The following is a 15918-nucleotide window of genomic DNA, read 5'->3' on the forward strand; positions in this document are numbered from 1 at the left end:
TAACTAATTTGATTGTTCAATGTTTTTTGGTTTGTTTAATACTTTTGATTGTCAAATTCAACAATTTTCCAATTTTTAATGACATGATTTGTTTGTTTAATTTATATAATATTTATTAACATATATGATGTTATTTAGGACAATTGACGTTAACAATGGGAAGGAACAAGCAAGGAACAACCAAATCACAAGAGGTGGCAAAGAAAAGATAGAGAGAGTGTATGAGAAGACTATGTTAAGTGAGAAAAATGGGAGGAGAAGGTATGTCATCCACATGAACTCATTTACATGTACTAAATGAGCCTAATGCAAAACAAGAACAAGTGCCAATCAATGATCAATCAAATGCACTTAATGAAAACCAAGAACACACACCAGTATTAACACCTCCTAGAATTATTCATAGAAAACTAAAGTATCTAATTGACATTGATGAAAATATTTTGAAGCCAATGATTGATAAAATTATTGAATGTACTTGTAGAAGAATGACTAATAGAATATGAAAAAACTATTTTGAGAGCTTAAATCAAACCGGAAAATGCTTGTATATGACTAAAAATCAGGGAAAAATATTATGTAATAAATTAATAGCATCCACAAGCCTAAATCTATCACAAATCCAATTGTAAGACAATAAAAGTATGTTAATGAATTCAACAAATGAAATAAATAAATTGAAAGAAAAAATCAAATGCTATGTTGAATCCACATGATGAGACTTCTATTTTCCTCTCCTTCTTGTTGCATATGGTAGTAATGGCTCTCAGAGTTGCATGATACCTGCAAAGTTTAAGTTCAAGAATCCAAAGAGTGCGGTTATGATGATTGAGATTTGATGCCAATTTTATAGATTTTTTGGATTTGGATTGACAACAGAGATCGATTTGATAGTAGAGTTTATCAATAGTTGAGGATTCATGAGACAAGTTGGTGGGAGATAATCACTTGACCTGATTGAATTAGATTGATTTAATGACCAAATTGATTGATTAGTTAGAGAAAGATGATTTCAAAAGGAGTGGGTTGACTGGTTAGTTGGAAAAAGGTGATTGCTAAATCATTAACTTGGGAATTGGGAGTCAGTGGCAGTTAAGGATTTTCAATATTGATGTAGAAAATTGAGATGAAATTGCATTTAGAGGAAATTTGGTTTTCAAAACATGAAATCAAAAGTGAAATGAGAGGGAAGTTGAGTTAGTTTGAATTTGGAGGGATAAATGAAATAAAAAAATTAGATATTTATTAAATTTGAAAGGACCTTATTAGCTAACTAAATAATTTGAAGAAATTATTAATCATGAGAACATAGTAGAAATTGATTTAATTTAAAAATAAAGATTGTTTAATTAAAGTAAATAATCAATAAATTGAATAATAAGATTATTTAATTAATATTAGAAGAGAAATGATTTTAAATAATTAATTATGAATTAGAGGAAATTTTAAATTATGAATTTGGGTTTAGGGTGAAAGTGGAATTGGGTAGTATTAGGACCTAACTTCACTTTCATCAAACATTGGAATACAAATGCAACTAGAGGAGTGACCCTCTTTGAATAACTCTTGTGAAAGAGAGGCAAGGGATACTTCTAGGATTACTATTCCTTCACTGCTATGAAAGGGAATATGTAAGATGTAGGGGTAATGTAAAGCTATAATGAGAATGAGAGCAAAGGCAAATAAAACAACAAGAGTCAATTGACTAATAACAGAATTGAGACAATGAATACAAATCTGATAATGGGATTATGTTGTGCACCTATGATAAAAAAATTGAGCTTAAATTGACAAGACTAGGACGTTGTACACCCTGTTCTAAGAAACTGTGATGAGTTGCAAACTGTAGGTCCAATTTCTAAGACTGTGTGAGCACCATCTTGGAAATTTGGAGCAAAACAAGGAGGACTAGGGCATGGGACACCCTAGTCCTAGAGGATAAGTGTGTGGGGTGCCCTAGTCTTTGGAAACCAACTCCAAATTTTGATGAGAGGTCTATACCTATTTGTTGAGATCTTCCAAAAATTGCCTGCTCTAATAGAAACCTATAGCTATACTTGCAATCTAAAAAATGGTGGTGTTGTGGCTATATAGGGGTTTGCCTTAGTCAAACCCCTTGTTTTGTTGATTACCACCTCCAAAAATAGCTGATATTGTAACTAAAAATGTGTGTGCTCTTGAATCTTATGTGTTTGTAAGATCATTATGAGCTAAATGCAAGCTAGACTTCTACCCTGTATTTTTTAGCAAACCCTAAATGCTTGTAATGAGAATTCTTTAAATCACAATTGTAATGCAAATCTAAAAACTAATATGTTGTAGATATGAAGCTCAATACAAAGATACAAAAACAACATAAAATCATACCAAATCCTAAGGAAGAGGTACAAGACAATCAACAATTAGTGATTCTCTTATTATTGTCCAATATCTCCTAAAGCTTTCATAATTGATGAAGATGTTGATGAAGACATGATTACTGAATGAATTTGTAGATCCGAGACTTCACACAAAACAATACTTTCACTTCACAAGAATCTCCTTCCAAATTGCTAGATTAGGGGTCCTCAAATGAGAGAAAGAATCACCATATATATGAAACCCTAAATTTAAATTTGATAAAAGGCTGACTTAGAATTGATGAAATTTGACACCAAGCAGGATTTGAATAGGATAAGACTGCCTTAATATCCTCTTAAAATTCAGGGAAAAAAGTTTGGGATCAGGTAGTATACTACCTGGTCTTATCAACTTTTTTTCAATTTTCTAGCGATGCAAGATAGCATGATTCTAATGCTAAATCCATCTCGATGGCTCAAACCAAGATGTGTAGATGTGTGAAATACACCTTGAAGATTGAAATTAGGGTAAGATTAGGATTAAATAAAAAGGGGCACACCTAAGATCAACCACCCAATTTTATGATATGTAATTTGATGAAAGAGGACTTAGGTTTAATTAAATTAATAATTAAACACCTAAAGAAGTCCTATAATGTAAAATGTAATGGGATACACTAAGGCGGGTGCTAACCTAAGAATGGAATTGGACAACCTAATTAAGGGTGTACAATTTACGACACTACAATTTGAAATGGAGGAATAATATTAATTTAGAAATTTAAAATCAAATTAATTAAATAATTTAAATTGTTTGATTAATAAAGAGGAATAATTAGTAAAATTAGCATTCATATGTGCGAAACAATTTTAGGTCTCTACATTTTTCTCCTCTTTGAGACAATGTTCAAAGTAGAATTATTTCAAAGAAAAAGTGAAAAGGATGCCCCAACATGTTGAGGGATGGAGGTAAGATGCCCTCTCAAAACATTGTTTGTGTCTCAAAGGAATGGATGATCTCTCAAAAGAAGAAGAAAGTTATATGAGAGATAGAATAATGGTAGTTTGGTGACATGTATGGGTTTTATTGGATAGAAGAAATTGTTAAAGTGATTTGCAGATTGATTCATTGATCAGATTGATTGGGTTAATTGGATTGATTGGTAAAGATCAAGTATGGTTTCAGGTTGGACACATCTTTTATATGACAAAAGGATAGATGATCGTCTAGTTTTAGGGAAGGCACTTCATGTTTAATGACCAAAATTAAAATGTTTGGTTTAAGGACGCATCCTATATAAGACAAATGATATATGAATGTTGGATGAAAGATGAAATATGATGAAAGTGAAGAATGATTAGTAAGAAGTGAAGAATGTTAGTTGATGGTAGACAAGGTTTATTGAGATAGAATTTTGTTTAACCCTGATAGATTATACCACAATTTTGAACTCTTATTGAGATTTTATTGGTTTATGACAATATAATCATTGAGCCTTATTATGTGGCAAGTGGATATGTTACACCAAGGTATGGAAAGACCAAGGTGAGGACTATCCCTTTGTGTTAATAGACACATTGCAAACAAGGAATGCCCCGACTCATACTAGTGACAATAGATCCTTGTCAAAATATGTGAGGAAGTAACCAAAAAGAATGTCAATCCTGATGTAATAAAGTGTTAAATGACCTTTGAATTGCATAGGATGTTCTGATTATGAAAAATGGGATACCAATCACACATAAGGAACTTAGTTGTCTTGACAATTTTATCAAGACAAACCACAAGAAGAAATCAAAGATAAAAATCATGATCCATCCTCACTCCTCTAATCGCTTGTGGATATAATTGAGTAGCATAGAAACATGATGTAAAGATAAATCAAATAAAAGATAAGACTCACTGGACCAAATGAGTCAACAACCATTTAGATCTTCTTGTTAAAGATAAGTGTTTCTTTATTTGATGATTGTTTGATGGGATGCCCACTATAGGAAAAATATATCCATGAGGACATGATATTTGATAGGGTGCCCATTTTAGGAATGATTTATCCATAAGGGCATGTTGCTCGAAAAGGGTACTAAAATCTGATAGGCAGTTGATTGGTTAGGTTGTAGGCTAGATCAGTAATTTGTATGTTGGTGCATGATTTGTTAAGTTTGACTCTTTGATCTGTTTTGCATTCGTGTCTACTTAAAAATTTGTCTTCGCAAAGGATAATTTATTGTGAATCATGGTTGATGGATTGTTTTTGTGATTTTTTATTATTTTCTAATTTTTAGGGTTTTCTATGTTTTTTTGATTTTGTACTTTTTAAGGGTTCTTACAATGTTTTTGGTTTTTTAAATTTTTCTAAGATTATTCGATTTTTTTCTTTTGAGATTTGATTTTTTTTTGGATTTTGATGGATTGATTAATTTTATTGAATATTTTATTTTTAATATTTTTTTTATCTCTTTTTTTTTTTTTTGGTGGGGGGGGAGGGGTTGAAAGATGTCTAGATCACTAATTAAGGTAAAAGACATATTGTTAGGATTTATTCTCAAGAAAGATGTATTTATTTGCCCCAATATCTAGAAATACATAAAACCTTATGAATATATGAAGGAATTGGTGAAAGATGGAGGTAGCTTATTATGGAATTAAAGTTGATTTGGTTTCTAGCACTATCTCACAATGTGATGTGTGTATCCAAGGAAAAGAATAGGTGTGCCAATGTAAGCTAATGGCTTGGTGCATTGAATGGAATGTGGTGCACAAGAATGGACATTTCAAGAGGTTTCTAAAAACATGTTTTTCATTTTATGTCCTTAGTTTTGATCAATATCAAGGGATGGATTTGGATAGAGTGGAGATATGATATGCATAGGATAAGAAATATAAAAGGTGGTAATGGATGATGGAAGTAAGAAATGGATAAGATAAGGGATACATAAAATCAAGGTATGGATAATGTGAAGCTCATATGATGTGTGATGCTTATGGAGATCCTTATCCTTATCAAGATTAAAGGTGAAAAATGGGATATGGATGTAGATAGGGTGGTGGATAGTGGATAGGGCATAATGGGAGATTTAGTAGGTAGGATAGCATGGATGAAACTTGGTCCCAACTATAGAGTGCAACAGGATGATGGATTACGCATGATGTCTGTTTACTAGGTTTTCATCATGGTACTTGCCCAGATGCCACAAAAAGTGGGTTTCCTCAGTGGAAAAATTATTTATCTTTATAGGAGATGGTTCACGCATCTTGTTCTTTGGATGGTACCCTTGAAAGATGTGCTACAATGGACCATGGCTATTGAAGGTATGCTAAAATAAGTTGGTAGGGTGATGATAAATGGAAATAAAATGGATGATAAGATGGAATGGAGAAAGGATTTATACAAAGGATTACATGGGAGGGATGGAAGCATGGAAAATAAGTTTTGGATAATGTATAGGTTATTGGAAGATTTATGTTTGGGTGGATGAAAATGTCTTCAAGATCAATGTTGGCACACACCTTGAGGGGTGGTGGAGTGATGGAGGATAATTGGATTTTGGAATTTGGGATTTTGATGGAGTGGATGTGGATTTCGGGACATAAGGACCCAAAATGGATGAAGTAATTGGTGAAGGATTTAACATAGTGGATTTTGGAACATAGAGATCCAAAGTAGGTTTTAAAGGTGGGAGATGTTTAGATGGAGGAATGAAGGAAGCCTTTGGAATAATAATTTTGGATGCCAATTTGACTTTTCTTTAGGACAAAGTGTTTATATGAGAAACTTGGGAATCCACATGGTTTTTATTTTTCTTTCCTTTGTGTTTCTTTGGAATGCATTGATATTATAAGTGAATTAGGAATTAACCTAGTTTTTTATTCTTTTTTTTGCTTTTGGATCTTTTGATGTATATAAGTTTTGGGATGGTACATGTTGATCTTTTGATGTATATGGATTTTTGTACTTATGGATTTTATGTTTGGCATCCAAATTGCTTCTAAGAGTAATGGGATTCATGGTTGGATAGGAATAAAATGAATGTCTTTTGGATGGGTTCATGTAGATGAATGGTTGGAAGGTTCTTAAGGATGTGTTCCTTTGCTAATCTTGATTTACAACAAGGTAACTAGATTGTGAGCTAGCGGTGATATGGATAGTCCATGGAGAGATATAAGGACATAATTGGATGGAAAAAATGCATGATTTAGTTTTGGGATATGAGGACCGAAAATGGATTTGAGGATGGAGAATGTGAATGTTTGTATTTTGATAGAGGGATGTTAGATTTAGCAGGGATACCTATGTTTTGAGAGCAATTTCTATAACCAAGGCCATAATAATTGGAATTTATTAATATATGTTGTTCATGGATGCCTAACCCTTTTCCTTGATAAGGCATGTTTTAAAAAATATTTTTAGCAATGGGATACTTTTTTTTTTTGAAATAAGATGTGAGTCCATTTTGAGGGGGATATGGTATGGAAGGAATGACAAGATCATGAAGTAGATTGGATCAGATGAAAGTGGAGGAAGCCATTTGATAAGTAATTGGTTCATGAATAGCTTGGGTAAGGTTTATAGGATCTTGAGGCACGAATATGGTGGATTATTAATTAAGGATGAAGGGATACTTTGATCTTGGCATGGAAGAGAATTGTTGGAATTTGTGCTTTGTTCTAGGTTGTGAATGGGGTGACTAGATGTGATGGAAAGGATATCACGATATTTCGTAGGCGATGGATTATGAATGGGACTTAGAAATATACATTTTTCTTGGGATGGAAGGGGATCATATTGGATGGAATAAAATGTGATTAGGGGATCATAATAAGACTCTTGGAGATGGGTTCTTGGTCAAAAATTGGGTGGAATTGAAAAGCTTGGTATCTTGATCTTGATTTAAGTTAAGACTTGTTTCTTATAACTTTAAATTATCCTCTTGAAATAGCGTAGGAGTTTGGGTATATATGGGAGGTTCTTGGAAGGATTTAACACTTTGGCATGATAAGAATGGATTTTGAGTAGGTATCTCTAGAGTAGGTTTAGCTAGGAATGAAGCATATGGTGGTATTAGATCTAGGATTTCATTGAGGAAGTCAATGACCTAAATCCACCTAGGTCTACAATTTCTAGATGACCAAAAAATCTTCCCCGTAGTGACTCCATTGAGGAAGTCAATGACCTAATTACTCTTCTCAGTACAGTAAAAGTCCTTCCAACTTCCAATACATATCATAAATGGATGTATCAGTACATTCATGTCACCAAGTAGAATAAGAAGATCTTCTAGGGAAAACAAATTGTAGATTCCCTATGTGAACAACTGACCAAGGTGCCTACCACCTTGAAATTCTATATGACTTCTTATCTTGTATATGTAGCTTCCTCAATGAGGCATTTTCCAAGTCTATCAACTATAGGTGACAAGACTCAAATTCTTGTTTACAAGTACTCTTAGTTAACTCTATCAAAGAGTTTACATCATTTTAGGAGGGTAAATGATGCTTTCTTTGCTCACTATATGTGTTTACTGGACAAGGAGCTCCAAAATAAAAGAGTGTCAGATGAAGCATGGAAGGTGGTGAGCGAGTATGGTTGTGTTTTCCTTCAATTTCCCACCTTCACATATATCAGAATTGGATGTTTTGATAGAGAACCATTCATTCTCCCGAAGATAGCCATTTGATAAGATTATCTTTATTGAGATGGCTTGCCAAATTGTTTCTATATGAGCATCAATCTGGAGCTCATAAGACAGTTCTTAAGTTCTCCATTCCCATAGGCAGATACTCCATCAATTCCATCTACAAGGCCCACACCATGGAGGAAGAGATGAGAAGAGTGACTATGAGATTCTTCAAACCCAGAAAGTTCTTTGATTATAGGGGTATGAAGAATAAGATTAAAAAGAACTATACTCATATCCATCGAATTGAGGATGTGTGGGTAGATTTCAAGACTGAAGAAGACATGCGGAAAATGGACTACTATCATTGGATAGTAGAATAGATTGAAAAATTTGATCTTTTTGATGTTCCTGAAGATCTTGAAGAAGATGGTGACATTCTTGACCCCGCATATGAAAGAAACAAAGTTGTTGGATTACCTTTGTCTCTCATACAATGGTCCCAAAAGGAAATAATTCTATAAGGGCTTGGTTTCAAAAGATTCTTAATAATACCATTGTTTGGTTGGACCTACATGGTGTTCCGTTGAAGCCTTACCAAACCAAATCATTTGAGGAGGATGTTGCATGCCCCAAAGGGAAAACTTCTGAGTTAAGAAGCAAAAATAGATAGGAACCCATTACTCCTAAGGGTCCTAAATTCAAGTTCACTATTGGAAAATCTAAAGCCCAAGGTGAGTCTTCAACACAAGAGACTCAAGTTCATGATGAATTTGAGGAAGAAGAAGAAGTAAATGAAGATTAACAACTTCAAGAAGAAGATGAACTAGAGAATGAACAAGAACAAGAAGAAAGAGAATTTGATTAGGAGGGATTGTGTGAAATCCCAAGTACTTCTCATTCTCAAGAAATGCATGAAGGAGTTCTTCCTATATCATGTGATATCATAGGTAATACCTTAGTCTCTTTTACTAATGTTGTTCTTTTGGATTCTACTGTGCCCTTTTCATCCCAAGCCCTAGAAGTACTTATCATTCCTTCCACCTCCACAAGTGAATCAACCCTAGATACACCTCATGACAATCTTGATACTGTGTTCCTTCCTAATATGTTTGAGGTTACTTCTTCCATGTTGGAAGATTTTGAGAATTTCATGTCAGAAACCCAGGCTCCCCCATAGGTTTCTTATGTTTCAAACACACCTGCCATTGTTACTTTGTCTTTACCCATTGTTACTACTATTGTTCAGATACATGAATTGGTTACACAAGTTCTTACTTCTGGAGTGGATGAGGATGCTTCCTTTCCACCATGGCTAGTATCTAACACTCCCAAGAGGAAGAAGCAAACCATATCTCCAGATGATTTTGATTTTAATCAATTGGTGCATGTTAAACCAAAGGGTAAGAAGAAGGCTAAAACTCTATTTAGGGTGAAGGTAGATGAATCAAAGAATAAATATGTGGAGATGGTTATTCCTCCTCCAAATATAGATCTTGAAACAGTGTAGCCTACTGATTACATCATCAGGAGGATTGATTTGGGAAAACAAATGCATGAAGGTACGATAGAAGATGCTCAAAATTATTTTTAGCACCTTGTGACAATGTTCAATGAAGAAAAAGTGAAGAAAGATACGATGAAGAAAAAAGTTGATCATCTCATAGAGGTCCTGATCAAGATTACCAAATCTTTAGAGGTAGTTGAGCCAGTCACTTCTTTAGTGGATGAACAAATTGTCAGACAAGCTGAAAAGGTGAATTCTCATGGTAGAATGGTTGGTGAATGGATGGATAGATTGTTGAGTCAGGGAACACATCTCTTATGTTTAACAGTTACTCTTGTCAACAATCTGGAGGAGGTAAAAATTGAAATTGATATAACTTTGAATTTAATTTTTAATGAATTAGAAGCACATGAGAAGGACTTCGACTCTTGGTTGAAGTTAGAAGATTTCTAGCTTGATATTCTAGTTGATAATGAAGTGAATCCTTCAAGGGAAATGTACATTGAGCAACAGGGGATACTGGAAAATTAGATGAATGTTCTTGAGGTGGTTATAAAAGATTTGAGGAAAGCACAGAAAAAATGTAACTAGAAAGGGATTTAGACATCATCCAAAAGATTTCATCTCTTCCTTGCACTTTCCTTGATGATAATCAAAAGACCCTCCATGAAGACGCTATTGTTAAATAATCCAATTTGATGATTAGTGAAGAGGTTGATAAACAAACTTTCTCAATGTTCTCAATTGACAAGCTAGTGGATATCCAAGTTAATCTGGATGATCTAGCCTCACTTTTGAAGAAGCGCAAAAAATCTGTGTGAACCTTAGAGATTCAATCACCCGAGTCAATGCCATTAAAAGTCACACAAAAGGACCTGATTAGGAACCAATGAAATTATCTTTTCAAAAGTTAGAGGAATTCATGTGAGATTTTGCCAAGATCAAGAGGCAATGGAAAGCACAAATAAGAGAGAACAAAATAGATGATCGAAATAAACTGTATTCTATCAAGATGAAAAATATGATCAACTGGATCATTTAGCGTTTCATACAATGAATATGAGCCTGCTTATATATGCAAGGCTATATGGATATGTGAGCACACAAACATGACATGTGGCTCAATAAGAAACAAGGGTAGGTAGGAAATAGGTGTGGGTAGGTAGGAGAAACAATATAATAGTCCACATGAGGTGGATCACCCACTGAATGTGGAGTGTAACAACAAGATCAACACAATAAAAGGTGGAAATTCTCCTACACACACTATCCCAATGTGGCACAAACACCCAAGTGTCTCATACCCAAACTACTATGAAATGCATTTCCTAAGTAAACTTAAGTAAGCTGTAATAATATCCATGATGAATAATTATTTACACCAACAGCCCCTCTTAAGTGAAACTTAGGGGAATGCACTTAAGTCTACAATGCAACTAAGCAATGCAAGATGGGTCCCGGCTACTAGGCCATGTTAGGTACCCATGTACAAATGCAAATGCATGGAAACCAATGCAATGAAATCTCTCACAAAGTGGGGAAAGAGAGAAAAACCCAATGGGAAAAAACCCTCCCCCAAAAGAGAGATGAAAACTAGATACAAAGAACTCTCATAGAAGTATGTGAAGGACAAAACCCCATGTGAGGAAAAAGTCCCCCCCCATATGAGAGAAGAAGAGAAGCTAGGAAGCCCCCCCTCAATGTGGAATCTGCACCAATGATAGAAGCTCAATGTATGAAGAAACTGCTCCACGAACGTCTAACAATATTCCTCCCCTTAGGAAGAAACAAAACCAAAGGTGTATCCATGAAGTCTCCCCAATCATGAAGGGAAGATGTATGAAGAAAACTCATGATGAAAGGAATCTCTGAAAATTGCTCAAGTGTCCCCATGTCGATGCTAAAAGGTACCCCCTCCAAAGGTGGTAAACTGTGCCACACTGCTGAAAAAGGCACTCCAAGATCTAGTGGAGATGGATGTAGAACATGTCCCAAAGACTCACATGTCTCCTCAAAAGATAAAGAGACCTCCTCCAACTGTTGTACATAAGTATCCATAATCATGTCAACTTGGAAAGAATGATCCTATAGAGAATGAACAAGAGGGTCAGAGTGTTCCCTCACAACAATCAAAGAAGGATCATCTTCATCAAAGAGAAGATGAATGTCATCAATGATGTCTCCCAAATGTACAATGTAGGATTCCATAAACAAACTTGCAATGTCTGTCAAGTAACCATCCCATGAATTTGAAGCTGGAAGACATGAAATATCTTGTTGCACTAAATGATAAGAAGGCATTTAACCGTCGCACTAGCTACATCATCAGGTGCAATAGGTAGTGTGATATCAATAGAAGGAGATGAAATGCAAGGCTCAAGAACAGGGTCACACATGAGAATCCCCAAGTTCAAATGCCCAAAGTTCTCCTCAAAATCTGAATCATCAACATAGGAAGAACCAACCTTATCAATAGGACCAAAATCTGAAAAAGAGTACAACCAAGATGCATGATCAACCACCCCAGTCGCAATGATAGCTCTACTCTCCAAGTCTCTAATGATAACTGAATCGGGTGTGAACTCCACAATTTTCCTAGTTGCCCCATGTGTGATTTGATAGATGGAAAGAAGATTGTTTCTCAAGTGGGGTACACACAACACATCATTGAAGGAGTTGTCCCCAATGTCAATAGATCCTTTCCCAATGACATACATGTATGTATGATTGCCCATCAAAATCTGCAGCATGGTGCAAGGCTCAAATGTAGAGAACATAGACTACGAAGATGCTATATGATGAGAAGCCCCTGAATCTAGAAGCCATCTCTCTGAATCATGACTGATAGTAGCACATAGAGCTTTTCCTTTTCTTGTCCCAAAAGAGTGAGTCTTCCCACTTGTAGAAGCCATGAATGCTTTCCCTTTTCCTTTTGAATGTGAGGAAGTGGAAGTTGATGAACCATCTTTCTTGTAGACATTAGGCAAATCAATGTTATGCTTTTTGATGATATGTGTGAGCTCATCAATCTTCTTAGAATGGCAATGACGCTCCTGATGACCAAACTTTTTACAATAGGCACAAGTAGGTCTCTCCCTCTTTGGTGAATTATCCCTCTTGGAAGAGGATGAATCTCCTTGTTGTGGAGAAGATGGTGCTTTGTCCTTAGCTTTGATTGCCATTTCTTCTTGTTTGAGTTGTCCTTTCCTTGATTTCCTTTGTTCCCTTGATTTTCCTCTAATGCTTGAGACTTAGAAGCCTTAAGAATGCCCATGCTTATCAACTTAGTTTGTTCCATCATCAACATTTCATTGAAAGCATCAAATGTAGGCATTGTGTAGCTTGAACCCATTGTCATCCTATGGGTTTGGAAACTAGAAACAAATGTTGCATATTCTTGTGGAAGCTTGCCTATCAAGTTGAATATCAATTGAGTATCATTCTTATCAATGCCACAATCTTTAAGTTGTGCCCTCAACTCATTTGCCTTAGTGACATAATCTTGTATAGTATCAAATTTCTTGGGATCCAACATGGTGAGATCACTATCAATTTGATATCCCCCAATCTCATCAACTTGACCATACAAGTCTTGAAACATTTTCCAAGCATCCTTGATTAGAGTACACTTCTCAATATGAAAAATGAGATCCTTTGATACATACTTTCTTAAGTTACCAATTGCCATGATATTTTTAGTGAGCCAATCCAAGTGACCAACTGGATCAACCTTAGGATCAACGGGATCAACAATAGTTCCATCAATGTAATGAGTTAGTCCTTTTTCCATAAGTTTACTCCATGCATCAATTTTCCAAGTAGCATAATTATGAGAAGTTAAGAGAGGAAACTTAGAAGAACCCATAGCAGCAAAAAGGAAGGAACACAAGAGCACAAAAGTACAAGAGACACCCCCCCAAATTCACTCAATCAAGAAACCCCCCAAAATGGTGATTTTGGCACTTTATACTTAGTGCATATACAATGGGCCACTTGCAAAACAAGGTAAAGTGGACTTCTGATTTCAATTTACAACTTCTCAAAATGAGATCTAAGAGACTTCAACAAATACTGCTAGTGATCTAAACTGAGATCCAAGAAAAATGCAAGTACCAAATATGCCAAAAAAGGCCAAATATTGAAAGTACAATTTCTACTTAAAATCACTGCAAACAAATGATAGATTATGAAAGTAGATGAAAAAATATGCACTTTCAAAAAAATGGGCACCTGAAAAGGAGTCCATATGAGCCCAAATGAAGCCTCCAAAGTTGTAAAAATTGGGATTTCATGATTTCTAAAAAACATGTATCTGAAAATCAGAAAAATCCTACACCACTTTACAAATCATGAAATTCTACCCCAAAACAAAAAAAATTGTTCTAAAAAAGGAGTTCGGATGAGTGAGATATCGTTATTTGAAAATCGCGTGCAAAATTATAATTTCTGGAAAATTTCCATCGCGGCTTCAAACTTCAAATGCCTCTAGATTTGGCCTCTAAAGTCCGATTTGGATGAAACAAAAGGCAAAACTGACTTTCTTGGACCTCCTCAATCCAATGGTAACCTTAGATTTGATCCATCAAGCTTCAATAATAACCTGTAATAGAAAATTCCAAAATGCAAACCCCAAATAGCATCAAATTTCTCTCAATTGGCAAACCAATGACACTCTAATGGCTCTGATACCATGTGAGACATGGACCAGCTCTGATACCATGTGAGATTTTGCCAAGATTAAGAGGAAATGGAAAGCACAAATAAGAGAGAACAAAATAGATGATAGAAATAAACTGTATTCTATCAAGATGAAAAATATGATCAACTGGATCATTTAGCATTTCATACAATGAATATGAGCCTACTTATATAGGTAAGGCTATATGGATATGTGAGCACACAAAAATGACATGTGGCTCAATAAGAAACAAGGGTAGGTAGGAAATAGGTGTGGGTAGGTAGGAAATAGGTGTAGGTAGGTAGGAGAAACAATATAATAGTCCATGTGAGGTGGATCACCCACTGAATGTGGAGTGTAACAACAAGATCAACACTATAAAAGGTGGAAATTCTCCTACACACACTATCCCAATGTGGCACAAACACCCAAGTGTCTCATACCCAAACTACTATGAAATGCATTTCCTAAGTAAACTTAAGTAAGCTGTAATAATATCCATGATGAATAATTATTTACACCAACAATTCATGAAGAATTATCAGAATGGACATTCACACCTTCAGTGACAATTTTGTATGTAGTTTTTGCACTCATGCAATGCACGAGTCCAAAGTCTATTAGGACTCTTCTTTGAATTAGTCATAGTTATTTCCTAGTTTCATGCTACACCTCTCCTCTATAAATATGAGGTTTCTCTTTGCAATAGGTATCTATTAACCCTAATCTATATGGAGAAACTCTGCTGAAGTGAAGAGAAAAAGTGAAACTTTGTATACCTCTTATGATTTTGCAAATTTGATGAAATAAGAAGAAAGATTTTGGCATCCAAACTTTGTGTTGGATTAATTTGTGTTTATGGTGAGAGTTTTCTTATGTCATTTTCATTATAAAGTCTTATTTACTCAAGTGAAGGTGTGTTGAGAAAATATTATTAAAGTGTAGAGGCAATTGCTAACTTGTGAACTTTGTGTCATATCTTGACTATTGTTGTTAAAATTGGGAATTGGTGATCATATTATCATTTTGAAGACTTTGTGCTTCATTTTGATATTTCAAGTAAAAATAATTGATACATATATATTAAGGTTTCACTTTGAATACTTTTCGCTTGATTGTATTATTTTGGAAAAGGAAACGGTAACTTGAAGACTTTGAGCTTCATCTTACTACTTCACAAAAGCATTATCAAAGGTGAAGCTAGGAATCATATTAAATACTTTGAGATTTATTTTGATGTTCTTAGTTAACTCTTTGGGTTATAGAAGAAATTATAAAAAAGTTGATAAGACAATAGTGAATTTAAGACTTTGAGCTTAAGCACTCTTTCCAGTCCCGAAGAAGCAACATAGGACTTTGTGCCTTTATGAATACCTTACTTCTTTACTTATCTATATTATATTGTTATTGATTTCCAAGATAATTTGTAACAAAGGAATTTTAAGAATTTTTGCTGCTCTATATTGTAAATTCTTTCCTAAAAAGAGAGGAAAAGAATACCATCTTTCTTGAAAAAAGAGGATAAGATGACATACCACCTATGTTAGAATAAGAGTTAGGAATTTGTACCTTATTTTATTAGAACAAAGTAGTGAATCATAGGGTAGCTTTCCCTTAATAATTAGGAGAGATATAATCTTTTGTTACTGTGGTTGAAACCACAAATTTGTAAACTCTTCTCGAGTCGACAAAATTTTCAATCAACAAGGCTAGGATAGGCTAGAATCAAAGGGCTAATGAGGTGGTTTGCATGATCGCGAGAGGATCCTACAATC

This window comes from Cryptomeria japonica, chromosome 5, assembly GCF_030272615.1.
Source record: "Cryptomeria japonica chromosome 5, Sugi_1.0, whole genome shotgun sequence".
Taxonomy (NCBI): Eukaryota; Viridiplantae; Streptophyta; class Pinopsida; order Cupressales; family Cupressaceae; genus Cryptomeria; species Cryptomeria japonica.